Raw genomic sequence first — 12,555 nt, forward strand, 5'->3', positions numbered from 1 at the left:
TAAAAATAGTTGTGATAAAAATGAACCCTTGTTGCTAAGTCTATTGCATTGACAATTCCTAGTATCATTTACATTTGGTAGCCATCCATCCTCTATGCTGCATGTCACTTGTTTTCTATAACTGACATGTAGCTTCCTGAAAACTATATTTAACTGTTCTCTTTGAGACTTCTATAAACTGCAAATATGCTGCCCTGACACACACACAAAAAAAGTTACTAGAACATCAGCTAGTGCCAGATTGACAATTGTACCCATATAGCTTTATACTTCTCCAGCACAAAGACCAGCTGGCAATCCAGTTGGCCACCGTAGGCATGTGTGAGGCCATTGGGATATTGCTGCCTGAAAACCAGCCCTCTGGGGGTGAAGAACACAGAGGAATTGAATCCTTGCAGGAAGGGAATTGCACTGGTTGGCTGCAAGTGGAAGGGGGTGTTCCCTGAAACCTTGTAAAAACACTAATTGGAATAGGAGGCAGTTGTGACTTTGTAATTGAATATACTGTGATGGGAGGTTTATATTTAGGATTTGGCTTGCTCAGCAAGTGAAATCGCTTTGCAGCTTCTTGCTCTTAATGTCTGTCACAATAGAACCAACTCACCATGGCAATATGTGGCTCAGTTGCCTGTAGATGATCTGGTTGTAATAAATAAAGTGTTGCAGAATCAAATTGAGTATAGTTTTGGGTGCCTCAGAGTTGCTAGTTTGTTAGCTGTTTGCTAGCACGTATGGAAAGCCTAATGTATATTCAGTCTGTGCATGGATTTGTATGTTTAGAACTCATTCAAAAAGCTGCAGTCTGACACCAAAATCCTCTTGGTGGCTTTGAAAATTCCTCCATAAATACATACAGCATTTAAAAAACACTGGGAAAAATGTGGATGCCTAAGCAAAAGAAAAGGGGCCTTATAGAAGGGGAAAAAATCAAGATCTAAAACTTTCTGGTTAAGACTAGAACTTTACATTGCTGCTAGGGCTATTCCTCATAAAACATCAGATGCTTTCCTTCTGTAATGTGTAGAAAGTAATAGTAGAGCATCTGAAAAGAATACCAAGAGGCAGCAGGGTAGGCTAGAATTACAAAATTATTCTGTTTCTTGACACTTATGAGTTATTTGAGCAATGAAGAAAGTACCAAATCCTTTAGCTCATGATAGTCACAAAAATCACAATTGCTACCTTGTTACTATATAAATGTTTAACTGAGCCTAATAAGTCTCCTGTACTGAATGAAGCATTAGGAGCCAAACAATATGCCTGAAAATGCAAATGTCATAGTAAAGGACTGAAGGAATCTGTCATGGTTTTCAGAACTTCAAATGAAAATCTCATTACAATTAGAAAACTCAGATTTCTTGAGTATCATGTTTAAAACAAGGTATTTCTGCCCTACAAACCATACTGAAAACTGTCAGTCACATCTGTGTAGCCTTATCCTCTTGAAAATAGTCTTACGTTTTACACTTTTTTTGAAAGTTAGTATTTACATAGTGCTTTTCACCTTCCCTAAAACTTCATGTTGATTGCCTATGGAAAGCTCTCAGAAAACTCAGAAAATGGTAGTTAAGCTGTTGATTGTGAGAGCTGTTCAGCTGCCATTAACTATTGTATAGAAGTGACATTTCAGAGTGGCTGGGGGTAGATGGTGCCTACTCAATAGCTTGACCTGGGGGAATACCTGGCTATTGCCTGTATCCACCTGCACCATTTTGTTGGAAAATTTTTGTGGGAAAATTTTAAATGGGCAACTCAATAGAATTTCCAAAATTGTGTTACTGGTGCCATAACCAAAAGAAAAGAGTAGCAAGTCAAACTTGTTTGCATTGACCTCTGAAAGTTCTGTCTCAAGCCCCATCTTGCTGGCTGCAGACTACTTTCCAGCATCTCCCTTTTAACGAACTGTAGGTTCTATTTAATTTCAAAGGTTTGTTTGTTTTTTTAAATACTGGGTTCTGATCCAACATCCCAAGACTTTTTCCACTGATTTAAGTGGGACTTGAATAAAAAATGCACTTGGAAGTAATGGGCAACATATGTCTTGCTGGTGCTCCTGCAAGAGTCAGTGGCAGAGGAGAGCTGGCTCCCCAGTGTGCAGGGCTGTAAACCTGTAGGAGGGAGCATTGAGAGAAGAGAAATCGAGAGCCTAGAAAATAGTAGAACCAGCCATGGGGCAGGGGGCTGGGATTTGGAGTGGAGGTTGCTCTGTGCTTCCAGGTGATTGATGCAAACCTTGCTTTATATGCTTATTTTAGAGTGACTTTCAGAGAAATCTAGGAAGGTCTGTAAGGGAAAGGTCATTTACTGTTTCCCTATTCTTCTTTTATGTAAACTACAGTAGGCTGCCTGATTTGCTACTGCTTTTATTGAAAGCACAAAATAATTATTCCTTCAGACAAAGATTTCTCTACTTTTCTTCTCTACTTGTCTATCTGAGATCAAGTACACAATTAGTCTTCAAAATTATTCTAGTAACTGTTAAGGTAAACAGGAAGGATTTGGGAATTGAGTGGTTGTTGGAGATTTATCTGGGTTTTGGGAGATTTTGTGGCACTGGTTTTTGATTGTGTTTTTTGAGAGATGCACGTGTTTTTTCAGTTTTAGGCTGAAATCGACAGCTTTTGAATTTTAAAATCTGTCTTCTGTCACACTAATGGAGCATCTTGTGCCATTGGCTGATCATATAGTCACTGAGTAGAGACTGGTAAATTTCAGCAGCCTGCTCTTTTCTCCGGCAATAGAATAGCAGTAAATTGTATTTAATTTTGTTGCTGAATGTCATAAACTCTAGGCTTGATCACTGATATGTTTGAACTCCCCACTTTTCCTTCAGATTTTTTCCATATGTAGCTAAAATGTTTCACTGTTCACCATTTTCAGCCCTCACATACTTCTTTTAACTTAGTTTTAATAACTGAAAAATGGGCATTCTGATCCCTAAGCACTTAAGGTGTGGAGCCAAGTTGTGAATATATTTCCTGTTAAAAGAATGTGGTGTGTTCTATCATTATAATTAGAGATAAATGCAGGTTTAGTAACACAAGCCTCCTCTTACCGATAGTTTTTGTGTGGGATCTAATGAAGTCTTCTGTGATTTGCAGAGTTAAATAGTGAAGTTTATAGCACAAAGACAAAAAGCAACAAGGAGATTTGATTACTAAAACTAGTGCAAAGGTGAAATGATGAAGCAAGGAGGACATCTTGATAACCAAATTTTAAGTTATGAAAGTGAGTAAAAGGCCTATCCAGTTAATCCACATGCTTGAGACCTTGACTCCTTAGGAATATCTTGTGTTAATACTGCAAGATAATACTTTGGGGAATGCAGGCCTGCTAGTCCTTTGTTCTTTTCTTTTGTAGCAATGATAATTCTCACATGTATAAACAAAAGTGCCTGATACTGTATCCCATGTCAGAATTAGTGATGCCTTATGGCAACAATGGGAACTGAAACACCACCATCAAAGCCATCACTCACTGAGCTTCTTAGTTTACAAAAAACTTGCCTAAAATAAATAATAAAAAGAGAGATTTTGGGGTATTCTTCCTAAGAGAGAAATTAATTATGAATCTGAGCAAAATCTTTCAAGAGACTGCTGATTACATTCTCTCCTCAGCAGAGATGTTGTGAGTGTCAGCAATGGAGAGATGAAGGTTTACGATAAGGAAGAGAAGATGGGATAAACTGATGGATAAAGATGGAGTTGAATGGAAGAGCAAAGATACATAGCAGACATAGAGTAGATCTCTGTTAATGAGGACTCCCTGCTAGAGAGAACTGAGTACTTGACAGGTCAGCTGTTTCAGAAGATAATGTTGTGCCGCCTGCCAGGGACAGAATTACATGTTAAAGACACAGAAATAATCTCTGAGAAACAAAAAAGTTTCTTTGCTCGTTTGCAGTCTCCTGACAAAAGGCACTATCTGCTGGAGTCTGTCAAGGATAGTGATGAAAAGCTGGGGCCTCAGGACCCTGCAGTCTAAATGACTGTCCTGGTTCCAGCCAGGACAAGGTTAACTTTGGCAGTAGCCAGAAGGAGCCAATATTGTCGATTGTGAGGTGTTTTTTTTAATGCGTGAATAGTTTCTTTTCTTATGCCCTCCATTGCCAGTATTGTTACTGTTCATTTTCTTATCCTATTGCTCTTTCCAGTAAATTGTTTTTATCCCAACCTTTGATTTTTGCCTCTATTTCCTTCAATTCTCCTCTCCATGCCAACACAGGAGTGAGGGTGGAGAGGGGAAGCGAGCAGCAGTGTGGGAGCACTAAACTGGAGAACACATTCCTACAGCATGACAATGACCTTCACCAGAGTTCTGCTGGTCAGCCAAGTAGAGGGAAAGAATAGGGGAAGACCATGTGGAGAAGGTCACACATACGATTTCTCAAGCCTGGTCGAGTTAAATAGAAGAGAAAAATCAGGTGTGGAGGTGAGATGAGTTCCAATTGTAATTATTCCAGTTCAAAAAATGCTCACTGTCCAGGTGGAGCAGGTTTTGGTTGGTTACAGAGCCTGCTGTAGCCTCTAAGGTAGGCTTAGGCACACCTTATATATGTACACATAGGATTTTCTGTAACTGTACTTCTGGGGTGTTTTCTGTACTAATATATATATGGCTGGTAAACAGATACTGCTAATAATATGGAGCTAACACACTTATTCACAAAGTTATTGACAAAAGGTGATCCGTATTCATTTTTATTTTCATAAAAAATTAGCATGCTATAGAAAACTTTACTGCAGAAAACAAGCTTTTATCTGTAACAAAAAGTTACTTTGGTTAAAATAAAAAAAAATTTAAAGCCTGTTCCTAAGAAAGGAAGAAATAGGTCTGTAACTCGGAATTACTTCTGCACAACATTAACTACCTAGCAAAGTGATTACTTCTGAATGGGCTGATTTGAATATCTGAAGCTGTTCTGCCACATTCTTTGCTCCAGCTAACAGACTCAAAGTTCACTAGCTCAAGTGGAACATCACACTGACATAGCCACACTACCCACGAAGGCTTTGATCATATTCCCTACTGTGTTGTATAAGCTAAATTCTAGGATTACTAACTTCAAAGAACAAACTTTCATAAATATAGAGGTGAAGGCATTGGGACACAGCAATCTGAATGCTCAAGAGGTTTAGAATTGTATCAAGCTAAAGATGTGAACGTTAGCTGGAGCTGTCTGGATAGCAGAGATTATTCAGGGCCAAAAAAGCCCCACAGGGTATGGACTGTCCAGTAAGAAGTGCTTATGTTTAAACTGGGACAATGTGTAAGGATTGCAAAAATTCAGTGAATGGACTTGAGAATACTACTGCAAACTGCCAAAGGCTTTTTGCTCATAAAAAGAAAGAAAAGAAGTAAGAACCCTGAAAATCAAGGTAAAGGTTAAAAATAATCTCTTCCAGCTAAAGTGAAGGCATTTTTAACCTTAATGTGCATTGAAATACTGATAATGATGATCATGAGATTAATGACAGGACAAAGGTAATAATAAGGGCAGGGAAGGAAATGAGACAGCCCCTAAGGTGAAGACACTGTACTCAAATAGAGGGGAAATAATAGTTCTTGTCCTAAGGCTGAAATAGAGTATGTGGGTGCAGAGCTAGCTTGCCCAACAGCATGGTATGCTAAGGCACGAAATGGTGTGGCTTTTCACCAAGGAAAGGATAAAAGTATGCCACTGGAAGTCATGATGGAGTCCCCCTAGCAAAGAAGGGGAAAATAAAAGGATTCACTCAGCTCTCCAAGTGTTACCTCTACTGGAATGGAATCAGCTTTGGGGAAAAATCAGGACACACAGATGCAATAGTATTGTGCATGAATTTCAGGGTAGGTCAAGTGCCCAAACACTGCACTCTTTGAGAAGATAGCTAAATACATAAATTCTATGGAATTCATGTATTCTAGTTTCAGAAAGACATTTGACCCAGTGCCAAGTAAGAGTTAATTCTAGAACTGGAACATGATACATTTATTGCAGAGTATATTGGCAGGGAAAAATAGAGTTGGAGCGAGGTCATTGGTAGAGACAGATAGATTTTTCTGTACTGTTTAATATTTTCCAATAGAGTCAGCAACAGAAACAAGCCTGATTGAAACAGAGCTTGGTCAGTTTAAAAAAGGGAATTTGGTATAATTTCATATGTGAATTGGCCAAATTTCATCCACCAACTATTGGATCATATAATATCTTTTTCTGCTTTAGGTTAAGGAGCACCTGATATGATTGCTCATTGTAACTGTATCTATTTTAATATCTTTTACCTTTTCTACTGTCACACCATATGTCATTTTCTCTAATCCTTGAGAAATTTTTGTGGCTGTCATCGGAACCTACATTTTCAACACCTTGAAATATATTTAATTCAGTTGTTATTCCAGTATTCTTAAATACTGAAAATAATTGCAACTTTACATTTGTAGACCTGAAGTATTTGTAGCCAATTTTTATTTGACCATTGTTTGCAAAGTACTCCAGGTTCTGACTCAGCCATGTTCATCCTGTTATGTGTTATCTGACTTTCATAATATCACCATTCCTTCACTTACTAATGGACTGGACAATGCTTATAATCCATAAATAATGTTGGAGGTTCTTCGTGTTCTTCCTTCAGAAGAACAAACCAGAAAGAAGTATTGAACACTTCTGAATTAACAGTGCTTCACACACACTTGTATTTGAAGAAAGAATTTACCTTTATTTGTGCAGAGAAAGAAAATACTATCATTTGAAAAGGTTTCATAAAACATGAATGCAAGTACTAAAGAGAATGTGCATATTGGCATGGGCTTCAGTACTCTTCAGGGTACCATAACTCACAGAGCTCTGTTTATTCCATTAGGCTCTCTAGAACTGCCATTTCTTGATGAGAGTTTGGGACCAATTGAGTTTTTTCAAAATTTGCCCAGGGATTCAAATATTTCAAAATATTTTGTTTGAATTCTCTTCAAGGTATTTTGAAATGTAATGGAGATGTTCACATTCAATAAATAATGGATGAAAATTCAAAAGCAGGCACATTTTACTTAAGCTTCCAATTTCACAAATCTGCCTCTTTTTTTTTCTTTTTCTGTTTCCTTGCCTCTCTTTCTCCCCCCACCCCCCAATATCTCTTCCTGCCAAAAATTATTTTGGGAATTGAAGTCAAACCAGAGAGCTGTAGTCAGATTGCTGAAAGCATATTTTGCTATCAAATGTTGCATTACTGAATCATCTCACTCCATTTTAGAGATGTGAAAGTACAGAAGATATGTGTTTGGGATAGATATAAAAATTGTAACATTTTTGGAATGTGGTCTGAGAAAGTTTTGCAGTGCGCATTTGGAAAGATTCAGTATTTCTGAGTGAAGATACTGTGGGTGAGTTATGTAGGTCATCTCCAAGAAGCCACACATTTCACACCATAGCTCTGTTGATGCCTGATATTTTACAGCAGCTTATTCATAAAATATGTTAGTAAGTTTTAAAGTTTTATTGTTTCTATTTCTGTCTCTGCCTGTAAAGCCAAGCTCCATTAATACTACAATTCCAGCTATAAAGAATTCTGTGAGAGGAAGGGAACTTATAAATAATGCATTTAGAAACCTCTAAAAAGGATCTTCAGAACTTTCGGCACTTGTTAAAGCAGAATATCTCATGATCAGTGACAGATTTATTTTTTTTAACCATTGACAGGTAGGAAGAGCTTCCTGTTTTCTTTAATTAAACAAATTTTTTTTTTTTTTGCAGCCTAGGCAGGTCATTAGGCTTATCAGTAGTTTTTATTCTGAGCAGGCTAATTCCATGGATGCAATTTACAGTTTATTTTGGCAAGAGAAGAGTCAACTTGGGGAAGGCATCACCTTGCTCACAGGACTGGTGCCTGAGTCCTCTGTGCATCCAAAACTACCACAGCTGGATCCCGAGTTCCTATCTGCTGATACTCTGCAGAGCATCATCTGTAGCTCAAGGGTTGAATCAATCAGTGGTTTTTATGTATTGCAGCCTATAATTGTATAATTTTATGTGGAAATCTTGGAGGAAATGCCCCAAGTTCAACAGTTAGTACGTCCTCCTCAGGAACTTTCCCAGCAGGCTTTGTTGTTTTAAATTAATTGCTGGTGGTTTAATCAGTTCTTTTTTCCTATGGATGTTCCTCCTGGTCAGAGTGCTCAGTTCAAATGCAATATGATGTCCTTTCTTGAATGGATTTCAAGGCAGGAGCCATTTTCAGTCAGGGGACACAGCAGAGAGAAGTCCCACTGCTTTTCTTCTCTCTAATGTCTTTTCCTCTTCTAGACATCAGCCACAAGGTTTGCCTCTTTTCAGTACCTGCAAGTATAAGACTGTAACTTAGCCATTTAGGAATTATTCATTTGAATCCAATTCTTCCCCAGGGTGTTAGCGTTCAGAAACACATAATCACATAAGCGATTATATGCTGGTGCTTTTATTAAGAGCTCTGGAAATCAGGGGTGTTTGCACCTCAAATCTGATTCCGCCATACATTCGAGGTTAACATGCTTTTATATTCTATCGTTATATAACTTTCGTGTTAATTATTAAACTTATATTGTTCTATTGTATACATAGATTTCAGCTAAGCATAGCCCCCCCTTAAGTTTCCAACATAGTTTCTCATGATTCTTCCTATGATTATATAATAATTATATTTAATTACTAAACAATCATCACCTCTAACAATTATATAATTTATCATACTGCTTACACAGGTGCAGTGATCTGAGAAAACACAAAGCCTAACATTTTCAGAATCTATCTTTAGCGTTTTCCAGGGTCCCATTATCAAAGGCATCAGTGGGAATTCTCAACCAGGACAGATCTCTTAGATATGTGGAAGGGTGCTCACAGCATGAAAAATCACATCATTTTATGCTTCCTTCTGCATTAAATCTAACACTATATGACTTTCACAAAACTCACTACTCAGAAACCAAATTAGGGAGTCAGAAACACCTTCAATAAATAGGCTGTAAAAGATGTAGAGTCCCAATAAGAGATAGTCTTTGTGTCAGAACAAAAATTTCCAGTGGTTGAAAAGTCTGTGGAAACATGTGCTTAAATCCTGTGCAGCTTCACATTTTGATCTAGAAGATGTAGCTCAATGTAGCTTGAAGAATTTCAAGAATTCCTGGCTGGCTTTCACCAAAGGAAAAACAAATCTTTGACTTCTTTTGTCTCCTCTTTCTTTTATTGTAGACATTCTGAATGCTTTTTTTATGTTTTTCATCTGGCATAGTTTTGAAGCATTTCAAATTATTTTCTCTGTTACATTCCCATAAATGTTAAACAGCTCCTGTCATTTGCACAAGGTATAGGCAAAACAGAATAAAATTCTAGGCAAAACAGAATAAAATTCAGTACAATATTCAAGAAATAACTTTGTTTGACAGTGGCTGCTGTCAACAAACCTGGTGATCTTGAAGGGGAAAGCTGGAGACTCGACAAACAGATAAAAAGTGAAGTGAACTGAACACTTTCCCAAATTCTGTGGTTGTTAGATGGCTTGGCTTAAGTAAGAGGTTTCTTTTTTTTGGTGAAGTTCCTGGATTGCAGCTCAAGAGTTTTAAGCCAGATCCTGCAATTTCTGTCTTTGGAATGCGCTTTGTTCTCTGGTGGGCTCCTGAGGTGATGCACCCACTGCTAGGATGGACTTTAAATTTGTAATCTGGTCTTTGTGGGATCAAAGGCAACCCATCAAAATGAAACTCTTGAGGATAATTTCCTTGTTCTGCATCTTGCCACTTGCACTCCTGCCCACTGTAAAACCATTTACATGATCAAAGTCTTTCCATGGCAAGTGACAATAATTGAAATGTGGGTTTGAGGGCCTATAAAAGAAAAGGTAATTTAGGGTTTTTAACAGAAACAACTTTATTATGTTGCCAAAGAATTTAAAAAATTACTCTTCTTGGGTCTGGCTTGGTTCTTGCTTGCCTGTGCTGAGATGCTTTGGAGTATTCCAGTTGGTCCTTCACTGGTTATTAGAGGTTGATTAAGGCAGCAGTAAAGTATCTTTGATGTTTTGGAAAGAATATGTAAGTTGCTTATTTTGTATTAGATACCTTTCACACTTCAGTCTTGAATACTGCTAAAATTAGTACTGAAAGGAATTCTGTGTTTTCAAAGAAATATGAATTGTCATGGATTTTTTTCTCTTTGATTTTATGTAGCAGGTTTTATTCAGTTATAGCTGCAACTTTGCAAATAGATTGAAGATTGTAAAGCAGTGAAAACCTAAGGTTTTACAGAATTGAAGACTTTTTTCTTCATATCCAATACTTCCCTGGTCACCCATGATAGTGTTTTCAATATTGAAAGTGATTCGAGAATCATTTTTCTGCCTAACTTTCTATGTGATTTTACCTGACCAACCTTGTTTCTTCACTTCATTTCTTAAAGGGCTCAGAGAAAGTTGTGTGCTTTGATGAATGACAAAATATATTAAACTGATAAGCTCTTAACAAACAAAGAAAAAAAAGAAGAACATACAAAAGGTGTAAATCATATAAATAACTCCTAGAGTTCTGTGTTTCAGTATTGCCTGGTGGATAATGGCATTTCCCAGTGGTGCATAAGTTCAAGGTAATAGTCTGTCATGTATCATCCAAATGCTTTGAAGACTTTAAGAACAGGTAAAAGACAACAGTAATTTTCAGATTAGTCAGAATGGTGTTATTTTCTTTTCCTTGCATTTATAAATTCTGTCAAGAAGGAGTTTCTGTTGTAATTAGTTGTCCAAGGAAATGATTCCCAGAAGAGGAATCTTATTTTAAAGTGCTAAAAATTGACATGGAGGAAATTGCTTAATAAGAATTTCTTTGAAGATTAATGCCAGAATTGAAACCTTTCTGACATTGTGGGAACCATTCATTAATGTAAACAAAGAGGTGCAGATGAGTGATGTGTAGGGATATTGAGATATTTTAGAACTCTCAGAAAATGTGACTGGGTGAGCTGAGGCTGATTTTTGTTTGTTCCTTTGCTGGTTGTGGCCTTATGTGATTTCTTATATTGTTTCCAGCACAATGAAACTTTTAAAACAACCAGCTGTGGCCACCATTGAAAGAAATATTCCCTCCAAAAGCAGAGTGGGAGGTCCAAATAGCCTAGCTTAGTCACTGGCTTATCAATTTTATAAGCATTTTATCTTGCCAAGGTTCTTGCCTATGCTGAATTATTTACTCAGTCAGTGAACTCCTTACTGAGGCAACAGGTGCCTCTGGAGATGTTCCCTGGGGAATCAGCTTTTAACTTTGTTGACTCCCTAAAGAGTCATGCTCAGAAGATGACCTGGCTGTCATCACTGTCCCAAGGAATGCACAGAATACAGCAGGAATCTTAGATTGCCTCTGTTGACCCAGAACTGATGTTCCCTGGCTGCAAAGGAGTAAAAGCTCTCATCCAAGAGCTAAGAGTTATGAGGTAAGACCTATCTTAAGGAATCGTAACCACCAACATTTTTGTCTCAGGGACATCCCTGACTGCCTGGGGACAACAGGTTTTTCTGAGGGAGGACTCTCCCATCTTCAAAGCTGAGCTGATGCAAGGATTTTCTTAAAACAGGGAAGAGTAAGAAGCAGATTTTTTCACACTTAGTAAAACTCTTAGAAAAGGTAGTTGGTTTATTGATTCTTCCCTTTTAGCTGTCCCTATTCTTACATCTGAGCACAAGGCCCTCACACCTGGTGGAGTTTGGAAGAAACTCAAGGGCTGGATTAGCTCAGATCTCCACACCCATAAAAGAGAATTATTTCTTCTAGAGGGTGACTTCAGTGAATGGCAGGCTCTGCAGCAATACAAAGATCTTTTTGAAATCAGTGCATGTTCTCACTCACACCTTCAGTATGTCCACCTGTAGACAGCATCTTAGCCATGAGTACACAGCATGCTGTTTGTGAAAAGCAACAACTTTGCTAAATTAAAGCAAATTACTTTCAAAGAATGCAAGGGCACTAATTTTCATTGATTACTCACTCAGTCATGGCCAAGTTTCAAATTTCATCTGTTTTTACTGTAGTTCTTCTGGAAAAAATTTGGTTAGAATCACTCTCCCATAACCTAAAAATGGTTGCAGGGATTTTGCTTTGACTGTAAGTGGATAAGAAAATCTCTCTTTAGGCATGGAAAACTTAAGCCTGAACAATGAGTGATTCAGAAGACTGTGGTTGTGGGGAAAAATGGACTTTTAATTGGATTCATTTTGCTTATGTAACCATTTGGCCCCTACTAAGCAGCTATTCTAACAATAACTTTGCTTACCAATGATACGTGGTCTCTTCTAAACTAAGGTATCAATAGCAACAAAATGTGTTGCTATTGATATAAATAGAATAGAGGCTTGTGTTTGTATGCAAAGTTTAAAAATGTCCGGCAAAAATCTGTGGAAGAAAACCCTTCCCAGAGACCTTCATAGAAAGACATTGTTCTGGCTCAGGAAATCCTCCAGCCACAAGTGGCTGGAACTTGGGAACATATTCTGAAAAAACTAGATTTTCTGGGTTAGATGGAGCTTTGATCCAGTTCACTCAGACTTGGGTGAACAAAACAACAGT

The sequence above is a fragment of the Camarhynchus parvulus genome, chromosome 4, assembly GCF_901933205.1.
Source record: "Camarhynchus parvulus chromosome 4, STF_HiC, whole genome shotgun sequence".
Lineage (NCBI taxonomy): Eukaryota > Metazoa > Chordata > Aves > Passeriformes > Thraupidae > Camarhynchus > Camarhynchus parvulus.